The following is a 10,424-nucleotide window of genomic DNA, read 5'->3' as shown; positions in this document are numbered from 1 at the left end:
CTCAGGCCCAGCCTTTAACCCTTTAACTCTAAGCTTCCGCAGGGACTCTGAACCCGAAGCCAAAGGGCCACACCCCCACCCTGGGAGAGGCAGGAGAAAGAGACCACGCTGTCTCAGGCCCAGAATTCTGATGGGGAGGGGAAGGTCCTCCAATCTCTTTTAGTGCCTTCTCTGCCACCGACCCCTGGTGCCCCAAAAGCTAACAGTGCTTTCTTTCCTTGAAGAACTTGGCTTTCACTCCTAGACTGTGGAAATCTGTCATTCAGGAAGGTTCAACTCTCAATAAGAGATAAAGCGAGTAGCCCCTAACTTCAAAGTTCAATCCAGCACCCGCCCCGTTTGCTGCGCCCAGAACAGCGGGTTTGTCAGCGGCCAGACTTTCCATCCACCACAGCTCTATGATCCACCTAAAGTCGTAAGACAGCCCACAACATAGGAAGGACCCCAGGGCAGGGACAATCAGAAAACAGCTAGTCTCAGTATTTTCTTTAAGAAAAATGGGGACTCAGTCATATGCTCAGCAAGTTAGTGACCATAAAAAAATAGTATCTTTGGTCTTATTTGTGAGTAAATCCAGGAACCAGACACTGACGGCACAAGAACTCTGAGATAATCCCATCATGCTGCAGGGTCGCTGGCTGACAATTTCCGGGCGATTATCACAGTGCAAGGGAGCAAAGAGCTCACGGGTGGGGGTGATGGAGTGGGAGAGCATGTGTTCCAAGAAACTTGCTTTCAAGGGACAACAGAATGCTGTCCACTCAGGAGCCTGGAACACTCTGCACAGGACACTAGAAGTTCAAAGCTAGACCCTCATCTGTGCGGATCCCAGATTCTGGACCTTGCCCAGGCTCCTGACACATGAGTGTCTGGATAGGACAGGGTAGCTCAAATGGCCTTTCAAGTTACCCTGGGGTAAGTAAGGGTCCTGGGGTAACCTTCATAAGGGCAATGTCCGACCAACAGCAGGGTTCCACCTGTCTGCTTTCTCCCTTGAAGGCGAGAGACTCTTTCAAAATCAAGAGGCTTGCTTTTAGTGGACCAGAGGGTGACATCATCTTGTTTACAGAAACTTATCAGAAACAATGAAAAACAAATGACGGAAGTGGAGATTAAAATGGGTTTGCAAGTCAAAGGACAAGGCCATTGCTCTGCACAAAGTGCATTTTGGGATTAAGTCACCCTTTACTAGGTCCAGGATCTGAAGCCAACACATCCACAAAGGTTTGCCCTCGGGAGGGTGGGTGTGCAGTGAAGGCACAGGGGACAGGCAGAGGCTGGCTTCAGTCTGTGAAATTAGAGGAGTCACAGGCTTTGCGGGTCTCAGTGAGGATGCAGGCTCAGAGACCACGTCCCTGGAGCTGGCAGTGCCTGTGGCAAATGCTGCTTTAACATTAGAACATGTCCAGCTGCCCACTTCAGGTTCCTGCGATACCCAGGCTCAGAAAATAACCTGAGGCTGTAAGGACAATGCCCAGTGTCAAGACTGTCCAGAGAAAGACAGTACTATTCACACACGCACGTGACTGCCTGCTTCCTGAGCTCCTATGGATTAGATCTTTAATGATTTGCTATTTTAAATGTTATTGTGCGCATTGAGCTTAGAAAATTTAACTTTTTGGATTTATCTGGAAGAAAAATGAGTTTTAAGTGCTGAGGTCGACTAAAATGATTACTTTAAAAGCCATTAAAAACATTCAATGAGCATTAAAACAATTTTACATGGAGCAGAAATTGTGCCATTGTGCACATCCAGCTTGCTTCCTCCTTTATTAAGCATTATTCCTCCATTATTAAAATTGAGTCTCTACCACAGAGGCCCCATGGGTAAGAAGGTCCTTCATGTGGACTGTAACTTAGCTACCAAAGACCACAAGTTCAGTGGGAATTGCAGGGAAGTATTTCGCAAGTGTGAGGCGCGTCAGCATATTTCCATACACTAAGGTGGCTGGAGAGGTGGGTGGATGATAGGAGAAGAAACCCTTGCTGGCCAGGACAAGAGCTCAGAGGAAATGGAAGGGAGGTCAGAGCCCTAGAGCCCTTCAGAGGACAGAACAGCTCTGTGGAAGAAGGACGGGGCTGGGACAGGAAGCCCTCAGTGCAGGGTCCTAAGTTAAGATCATCACGTGACCCATTGGATGAGAGAGGGCTCTGAGGGGCCACAGGGAGCAGTGGAGATGAGGGACATGGAAACATGTCTGAAGCCAGTACTGTGCTGCAGAGTTTAATCCTGGTGTTGACCACTGGTCCTCTGGTTGTCTCTGAGCTCAGTCACAAGTTCACAGCTCAGCCAGTTCAGGTGACTTAAAGGACACTGTGCATGAAAAAGCTAAATATATTGGAGAGAATTTGCCTTGTAACCTGTAGAGTGACATCTGAAATGAAGCCCATAATTCCTTCGAGCCCTAATAGGTGGCATGCTAACATTGTCAACGCAAACTCACAGAATTCTACATACACTAGCTTCAGAATTTTTAAAGACTACAGGGGAATTGAGTACCAAGAAACAAATGAAGTGGTCTCTGCCTCATGGAAACTTTCTGACAGCCTCTGACTTGATAAACTCAGGAAATTCCAGAGGCCCTAGCAACGTGGCTCACTTGGGAGAGCGTGGCCTTGCACACACAGAACCCTGGGATCCATTCCAACACCCCCTACACCAAGCGTATGTGAGCTCACCTAATCTCAGCTCTCAGAAGGGAGACTGGAAGACCAATAGTCCAAAGTGAGCTATGGAATGAGTTTAAGGCCCTGAGACATGAGGCCCTGTTTCAAATGGGAGGAGATGGAAATTTTAAGCTCATAAGAGTTGAGAGAAAGAACAGAGACTTGCAAATCTGTATAAATGATTTTAAAACTAGGAATCCATTTTTTCCACATATACACATTATGCCATAATGAACCAGGTCTTATGCAAATACCACAAAGAGTGAATTGAAATATTAAGACCCAAATGAATTGATAATGCACAGTAATTAGTGGATCGGAAGATATTTGGCTTTCAGGAACTAGTTGGATGGAATTTCAAAACCTCCCAAAGCTAGGAAGTTCCACCAATTGTCATGAACTGCGCTCAGGTCTGGCATAAGTGTACACCTGGAAGGCAGTACAGTGATGATGCCTGTAAATGACTGTTCCTTTGGAGTCTGAATTCCCACCCAAGCATCACAGAGAAAGAATACGGTGCCTTGGCCATAATTGCTTCCGTGCTCATACATGGCATATATGACACAGACAAAGATGGGGGATGAGGGAAGAGAACAGCATATGGACCAAACAGCTGAGCTGCAAAAGGGAGATTGGACCCTGTGCATGGTGCTTTGTACACTCCAAGTATCACAACACAGACTTGGACATACACTCAGCAATCCTGACCAATTTGTTCAACCATGATACTTGTTCAGAGGGAACCTGAGATTGAAAATGCTTAAGCAACCTCCTCTTCATATAGCTAGTCACTAGGGCAGGCCCTAGGTCAGACTGGTCTTGTGGTTGGCTTCTGTGAGGTTCCTGAACCCATGCCTCCCGCCCTGCTGCAGGGGACTCCACCCCTCTCTATGTTCATAGACATGGTCCTGCTTCCCAGCTAGGCTCTTAGCCTAGGTTTGCACACAAACTAAATTCCCAGCAGGACAAAGGAGTCTGATAGCTCAGTGCAGAATGGAAGAGGTCTTACTCAAAGACCCACTAAATTCAGGATGAAATAAAACACTGGGAAAAGGGTCCAGAAAGAAAGCCTCGTTAAGGTTGTAATCAAGCCCCTGAGAGCAGAAAAAGTCCAAATTCCTCCCCTTGGTGGGTTACGTCATTCTCACAGTGCCAAAACTGACCTCATCTCTAGGCCTGATAAGGGACCAGGTTGGACAACACCCACACATGCCACTGACCTTCTAAAGGACAGAAAGGGTCATATACTTTCAAAAGTTCAAAGCTATCCATGACTTTATACCTGTAGGCGGAGGCTGCTTGTTCGTCTCCTGGCCACCCATACCTGAAATAATCACACAGAAACTATATTAATTGAAATACTGCTTGGCCAATAGCTTCTTATGAACTAACTCTTACATCTTAAATTAACCCATTTCTATTATTCTGTGAATTACCACAAGGCTCGTGGTTTACTTGTAATTTTCTGGCATCTGTCTTCTTAGGCAGCTCCATGGAGTCTCCTTGACTCTGCCTACTCTCTCTATATATTTTTTTCAGCCTGGCTATATTCTGTCCTGCTATAAGCCAAAGAAGCTTCTTTAAAACCAATGATAATAAAACACATTCATAGCATGCAGAGGGGAATCCCACATCACTTCCCCTTTTCTGTCTAAATACAAATGAAGTTTTAACTTTAACATAGTAAAATAATATATAACAAGACAGGTATCAAGCAAAAATTACAGTTATAATATTTATATCTACTTTATCTTTCATCATAACTAAGGAAAACTATAACTATCTATTCTTCAACTCCATCAAAGACTCCAGAAGGATAAAATTACCCAAGTTAACAGGAATTGCATTGTAAGCAACTTCCAAAACTCTAGAATTGACAGAGACATCCTGTCACCTGAATAGCCACCCAAAGTTCTTCTGTAACATTGGGGCATCCATCTTTAGCCTACAGGCCCATAGTATCATGGAACAGAAAATTTCAAAGATAGTTCCACATATATTGGCAGTTTGTCAGTCACTTTCATCTGTGTCCTGCAGAATGTCTACAGACTCTTTCATGAAGCAGGAACCCTAAAGGACCGTCTCACCTTTAGGCAAGTTCAGCAGTCATTTCTCTGTGGGTCCTGAATGTTCAGTTCATACAGCATACCATCAAGCAGTCCAGGCAAGAACAGTTTCTTGCCCAAACGGCTAACCAATTCCATAAGGAGTCTCTTTGAAGCCCATCACCCTCTTGAAGTAGATTGGTGCTGCCAGGAGTAGATGTGTCTCATTGTCATAAAAAGTCCTAAGTTCTTAAAACATTTTAAATGGCATATTCTGTAAGTCTCTGAAGGGTCTGAAATATACCTATCCATCTGAAATATATCTTTGTACATCGTGAAAACCTAACTAACATGACTACAAATTTGACAATCATGGATTGCTATCTATTAACTTATATTTCTTAATTATACATTACATTTTTAATGAGCTGCACAAACACAATACCATAATAAAGAGCCAAAATATGCATATTAAAAAGTGACCTTAAATTTTTATCAATAAACCAAGATCCATACCAATGTAAAGTATTCATCTCTATAGCATATCCCCCTTTAAATGTAAACAAGAATTTATAAACAATCATTTGGGGAATTTGGGCATAGTTTTCTCCAAACTGCTTCCTGATTTTTGTTGGACAAAGTATTTTGGGGTGTTCACAGTGACCTTTCAGGTAGTCTTGATCCATCAAACCACATTAATCTGGAAGGAATCCACAGGTTCTCATCCTCTGTGGAAACAAAAGCAGAACCTCTTTTCCAAAGCAACATATCCTTAGACTCAAATTTTGAAGTCAAGATACCTTTAAAATACATGTGTTGGTTTAGCTTAGCAACTTGTACAGTGAAATGTCTCTCTGTACTTAGCTCATTCAAAATCAAAAAGGTTAAAGAAAACACAATAGTATACATAATCCAGACTCTCTGTGTATATTCCATCTTTACGTGGCTTATTTTTCTTTAATCTTTTAATCTATGATTGTCTGTACTCTGTCTCTTTAAAGTCTTTGTTTTATTTTTAAAACCATTTACTTTTTTAAAAAATAACTGTTTATATTCTTTTTCTCTCTCTCCCAAACCTACATACAGTTTTTGAATGCACTGTGTCTCCTTTAGGGGTCTTTTATGTCTGAATCTCTCCTGTTGCTGATCTGTGATCCTTTTCTGTCCAGGAGCACTTCGACTAGGACTAACTCTGTGACCCTCCCTGTTGGCTACGCCCAGCCCAACATGGAGGAGAAGTGTTCTCTGCCTCTGAGAACCATGCACATTGCCCCAGCTCCATGGTTGCAGTGGGTCTGTGTCACCACTAAACAATTTGTAACACACTGCTCACAGACCCCATTTAAGGGCTTGGCCTCCTGAAGAAGCCAGAGCTGTTTTTGCACCTAACACAAACCCGCAGCTTTTTTTGCTACCGCTGAGTCAGGAAGCCTTCTCTAAAAAAAATCATGCTTCTGCTTTTTTTTTTTCTTTTTCAATTGGAGCCCACCCAAGAAAATACTCCTGCCAAAAAGCCAAGCTTAACTCTGTTCTTTTATATCTAGAATTACTTCCCAAGCTCTCTCAGGTTTTATGTGGATGTAGTTGTCCATGTTAGTGCATCAATTTGGAGGTGGAGGTTGCTTGTTCATTTCCTGACTGCCCAGACCCAAAATAATCACACAGAAACTAAATTAATTGAAAAACTGTTTGGCCAATAGCATAAGCTTCTTATGAACTAACTCTTACATCTTAAATTAACCCACTTCTATTATTCTGTGTATTACCACAAGACTCATAGTTTACCAGTAAGGTTCTGGCATCTGTGTGCTTCGGCAGCTACAGGGCATCTCCTTGACTCTGTCTACTCTCTCTCTATCTTTTCCATCCTGACTATATTCTGCCCTGCCATAGGCCAAAAAAATTCTTTATTAACCAATGGTAATAAAACACATTCACAGCATGGAGAGGGAAATCCCACACCACCTGTCCTCAAAAATCCAGAAGCAACCCTCACCTGCCACTCCCGCCTCGCTCCTCTTTCTCTCACCACAGCCATGCCAGCTCCTGCACGATCCCCAAGGCCTGGATCAGAACCAGCACAGGTGAGAACAAGCTGAGAAAGTATGTAACTTGAAGTGCGTACGGCAGGAAAACAGACTCCAGGCTGAAATACTTGTTTTCCTAACACCTCCAAAATCGCTACTAAAGTAGATTGTGTGGGTATCTGAAAGTAGATTCTTAGTGACCCATGGTTGTCTGTGAGTGAGAACCAGGCTAGGCTCCCAGCACCCAGTAGGTACTAGATGTACATCAGAGTCTGTGATCTCCCTGTCTCTCTGTCTCTCTGTCTCTCTCTCTCTCTCTCTTTCTCTACTTACCTCAGTCCCATTATGAAGACATATTTTTTTTTCTTTCGAGTCAGGGTTTCTCTGTGTAACAGCCCTAGCTGTCTTACAACTAGTTTTGTAAATCAGACTGGCCTCGAACTCATAGAGATACGCTTGCCTTTACCTCCAGAGTGTTGGGATGAAAGGTGTGCACCACCACCGCCTGCCTGGATGAGGACATCTCAACAGAGATTGTCCAGAGAATCACTGTACAAGAGAATGTCCATGTTAGCACGTGTCTGTTATACTTCTAACAGAGACAAAGTAGCAAAAAAAAATCAGCCTTAGTGAATTAATATTTATTCTACTTCATGGTCTCAGAGGTTTCAGTCCATAAGCTTTTGGCTTCCTGATGGGGAACAACATTTACGGCAAAGAGTAGGTGCTGGAGAAAAGCTACTCACCAGATTGTACCAAAAAGCAACGAGAGGGGAAGGTTGTAATATACCTCTCAGGCCTACCCACCCTTCATACCTACTCCCTTCTGTTAGGGCCCCCCTTGGGTTTTCCTCTCAATAGTCTTATAGTAATTCCACAACTATATGACTTCATTGATGGGTCCTAGATTCATATTACAATCAATTCCCGAAGGCCCCACCCTGAACACTATTACATCGAGGGCCATGCCTTTATTCAGTATATGAGCCCTTGAACGACAATTCAAATTCACACTCTAACAGGATGAGAGAGAGAAAAAAAAACTACTACTCCACAGAATGTTCAAGATGGATTCCGTGAGAAAGGACACCTGGGTAGTGCTCAGACCCAGCACCAACCACAGTGTGGGAGGCCAGTGATTCCCAGTGGAACTCTGACTGGATAGGGCTCTCTGAAGACCATCTGTGTCCAAGAACATGTATTAGTCAATTCCCTAATCATTGTGACAAAAACACCTGATACAGAGAATGCATGAGAGGAGAGGGTTTTGAAAACATGTTGCATTACTTTGTCTGTTTATTTGTAGGAGGAGGACATGCCTGGTGTGTCATGGCAGTCAGAAAAGACTTGCAGGAGTCCTGGGGATTGGCCTCAGGTCATCAGGTTGCCAGCAAGTGCCTTTGTCCACTGAATCACATTGCGGAAGACTTGAAGATTATTTTGGTTCATGCATCTTTTCAGGGAAGGCATGGCAGCAGAAGCAGCTCCCGTCCTTTTGCCTTGTGCCTGGGACACCATGGCCAATCCCCAGGATCTGTAACATCTTCAATTTTCTGTGAGAGCCTTCAGGTACTCTGGTCTCTGTTTCTCCTGAGGCTGAAACACAGCTGTCATTCTCATTCACAAGCTCCCCAGCAGAGAGGATGTCCTTTCGGGGCTGTGGCGTCCCCAAGTTGGCTAGATGGGCAACCATCTTCCTGAAACTGGGCTTGGGTTACAGGAGAGGCTACAAGATAATGTATTAGCATTGATTGGACTCCTAATGAAGCTCATGCCTACAGAAGTGATGGGAAATCCGTCAGGAATACAGCTCTGACAGCCTGCCCTGGCGGTGCATCTGTAACGCCAACACTCATTTGCTGTGTTCCAGAACCTGTCATGTGTCTGCCAGACCTCCTGCTTTTCAAAGTTTCAGCTGAAGAGTCTGCTGTCATTCTGATGTGACTTGGGGCTTTTCTCTGGCCTCTTTCAATCAGATCATGTGGAATACGCTATGATACGTAGTCTCAACAAGAACATGGCTGAAAAGAGGGCTCAGCAGTTAAGTCACCCTCTGCTCTTGCAGAGGACCAGAGTTTGGTTCCCATTGCTCACATGGGATGGCTTTCAAGCACCTGTAACTCCAGCTCCAGGAGATCTGGCCACTGAGGATGAGGACAACCCGTCCTCATGTATGTACGCACGCATGCAAAGAAACACATAAACATACATTAAAAAATCATTTGGTTTAATTTTTAAATCTGAAGACAGGAAAAGAGCAGGAACAATATCAACAACCTATGGCTCCTGAGTGTGTTCCCACTGATACAAACTCTCTCCTGAGGGTTGAACTCACGAGGCTGTGAACACATGACTGCATCCAGCCAGGGACAGACTTAAAAAGCAAGGAACTAAAATTGCTCCTCAAAGATCAAGAGCCTTACAGGAGACCACTTTCTAAATAGATGACCAGTAGCACAGACACTGAGAGAAACAATTAATAAATGGCACTTCCTGAAACTGAAAAGCTTCTGTAAAGCAAAGGACATGGTCAACAAGACAAACGACAGACTACAGAATGGGAAAAAAAAAATCTTCACCAACCCCACATCAGACAGAGGTCTGGTCTCCAAAATATACAAAGAACTCAAGAAATCGGTCATCAAAAGAATCCAATAAAAAAAATGGGGTACAGACCTAAACAGAAAACTCTCAACAGAGGAATCTATAATGACTGAAAGACACTTAAGGAAATGCTCAACATCCTTAGTCATCAGAGAGATGCAAATCAAAACAACTCTGAGATTCCATCTTACACCTGTAAGAATGGCCAAGATCAAGAACACTGATGACAACTTATTCTGGAGGGGTTGTGGGGAAAAGGGAACACTTCTGCATCGCTGATGGGAGTGCAAACTGGTACAACCCCTGTGGATATCAGTGTGGCAATTTCTCAGAAAATTAGGAAACAACCTTCCTCAAGACCCAGTAATACCTTTTAGGTATACATCCAAAGGATGCTCAACCGTGCCATAAGGACATGTGCTCAACTATGTTCATAGCAGCATTGTTCATCATAACCAGAACCTGGAAACAACTTAAATGCCCCTCGACTGAAGAATGGATAAGGAAAATGTAAATGTTACATTTACACAATGGAGCACTACACAGCAGAAAAAAATAACAACATCTTGAAATTTTCAGGCAAAATGGATGGAGCTAGAAAACATCCTTTTGTGTGAGGTAACCCAGACTCCAAAAGACAATTATCGTATGCACTCACTCATAAGTGGTTTTTAAACATAAAGCAAAGAAAATCAGCCTACAAATCACAATCCCAGAAAACCTAGACAACAGTGAGGACCCTAAGAGAGACACACATGGATCTAATCTACATGGGAGGTAGAGAAAGACAGATATGACAGCATGGGAACCTTGGAGGAGGGTTGAAGGGGAGGGCAGAGGCAGGGAAGAAAGCAGATAAAAATGTAGAGCTCAATAAAAATCAATTTACAAAAAAGGTCAAGAGCCTTACCGAGTAAGATTTCAGAAGGGTGGAATAAGTATCTGGGGAGATTTCTATAAAACTGAGGAGTAACTGAGGCTTAAAAGATGGAAGGAGATCAACAGTGTTCCTCTCCACCCTGAGACAGGCATTGCACCCGCATACTAGACTGCAAGGCAGAACTGCTTCTTAGGATAATTT

This window comes from Myodes glareolus, chromosome 17 (genome assembly GCF_982192425.1).
Source record: "Myodes glareolus chromosome 17, mMyoGla1.1, whole genome shotgun sequence".
Classification (NCBI taxonomy): Eukaryota; Metazoa; Chordata; class Mammalia; order Rodentia; family Cricetidae; genus Myodes; species Myodes glareolus.
This window is presented reverse-complemented; position numbering follows the sequence as displayed.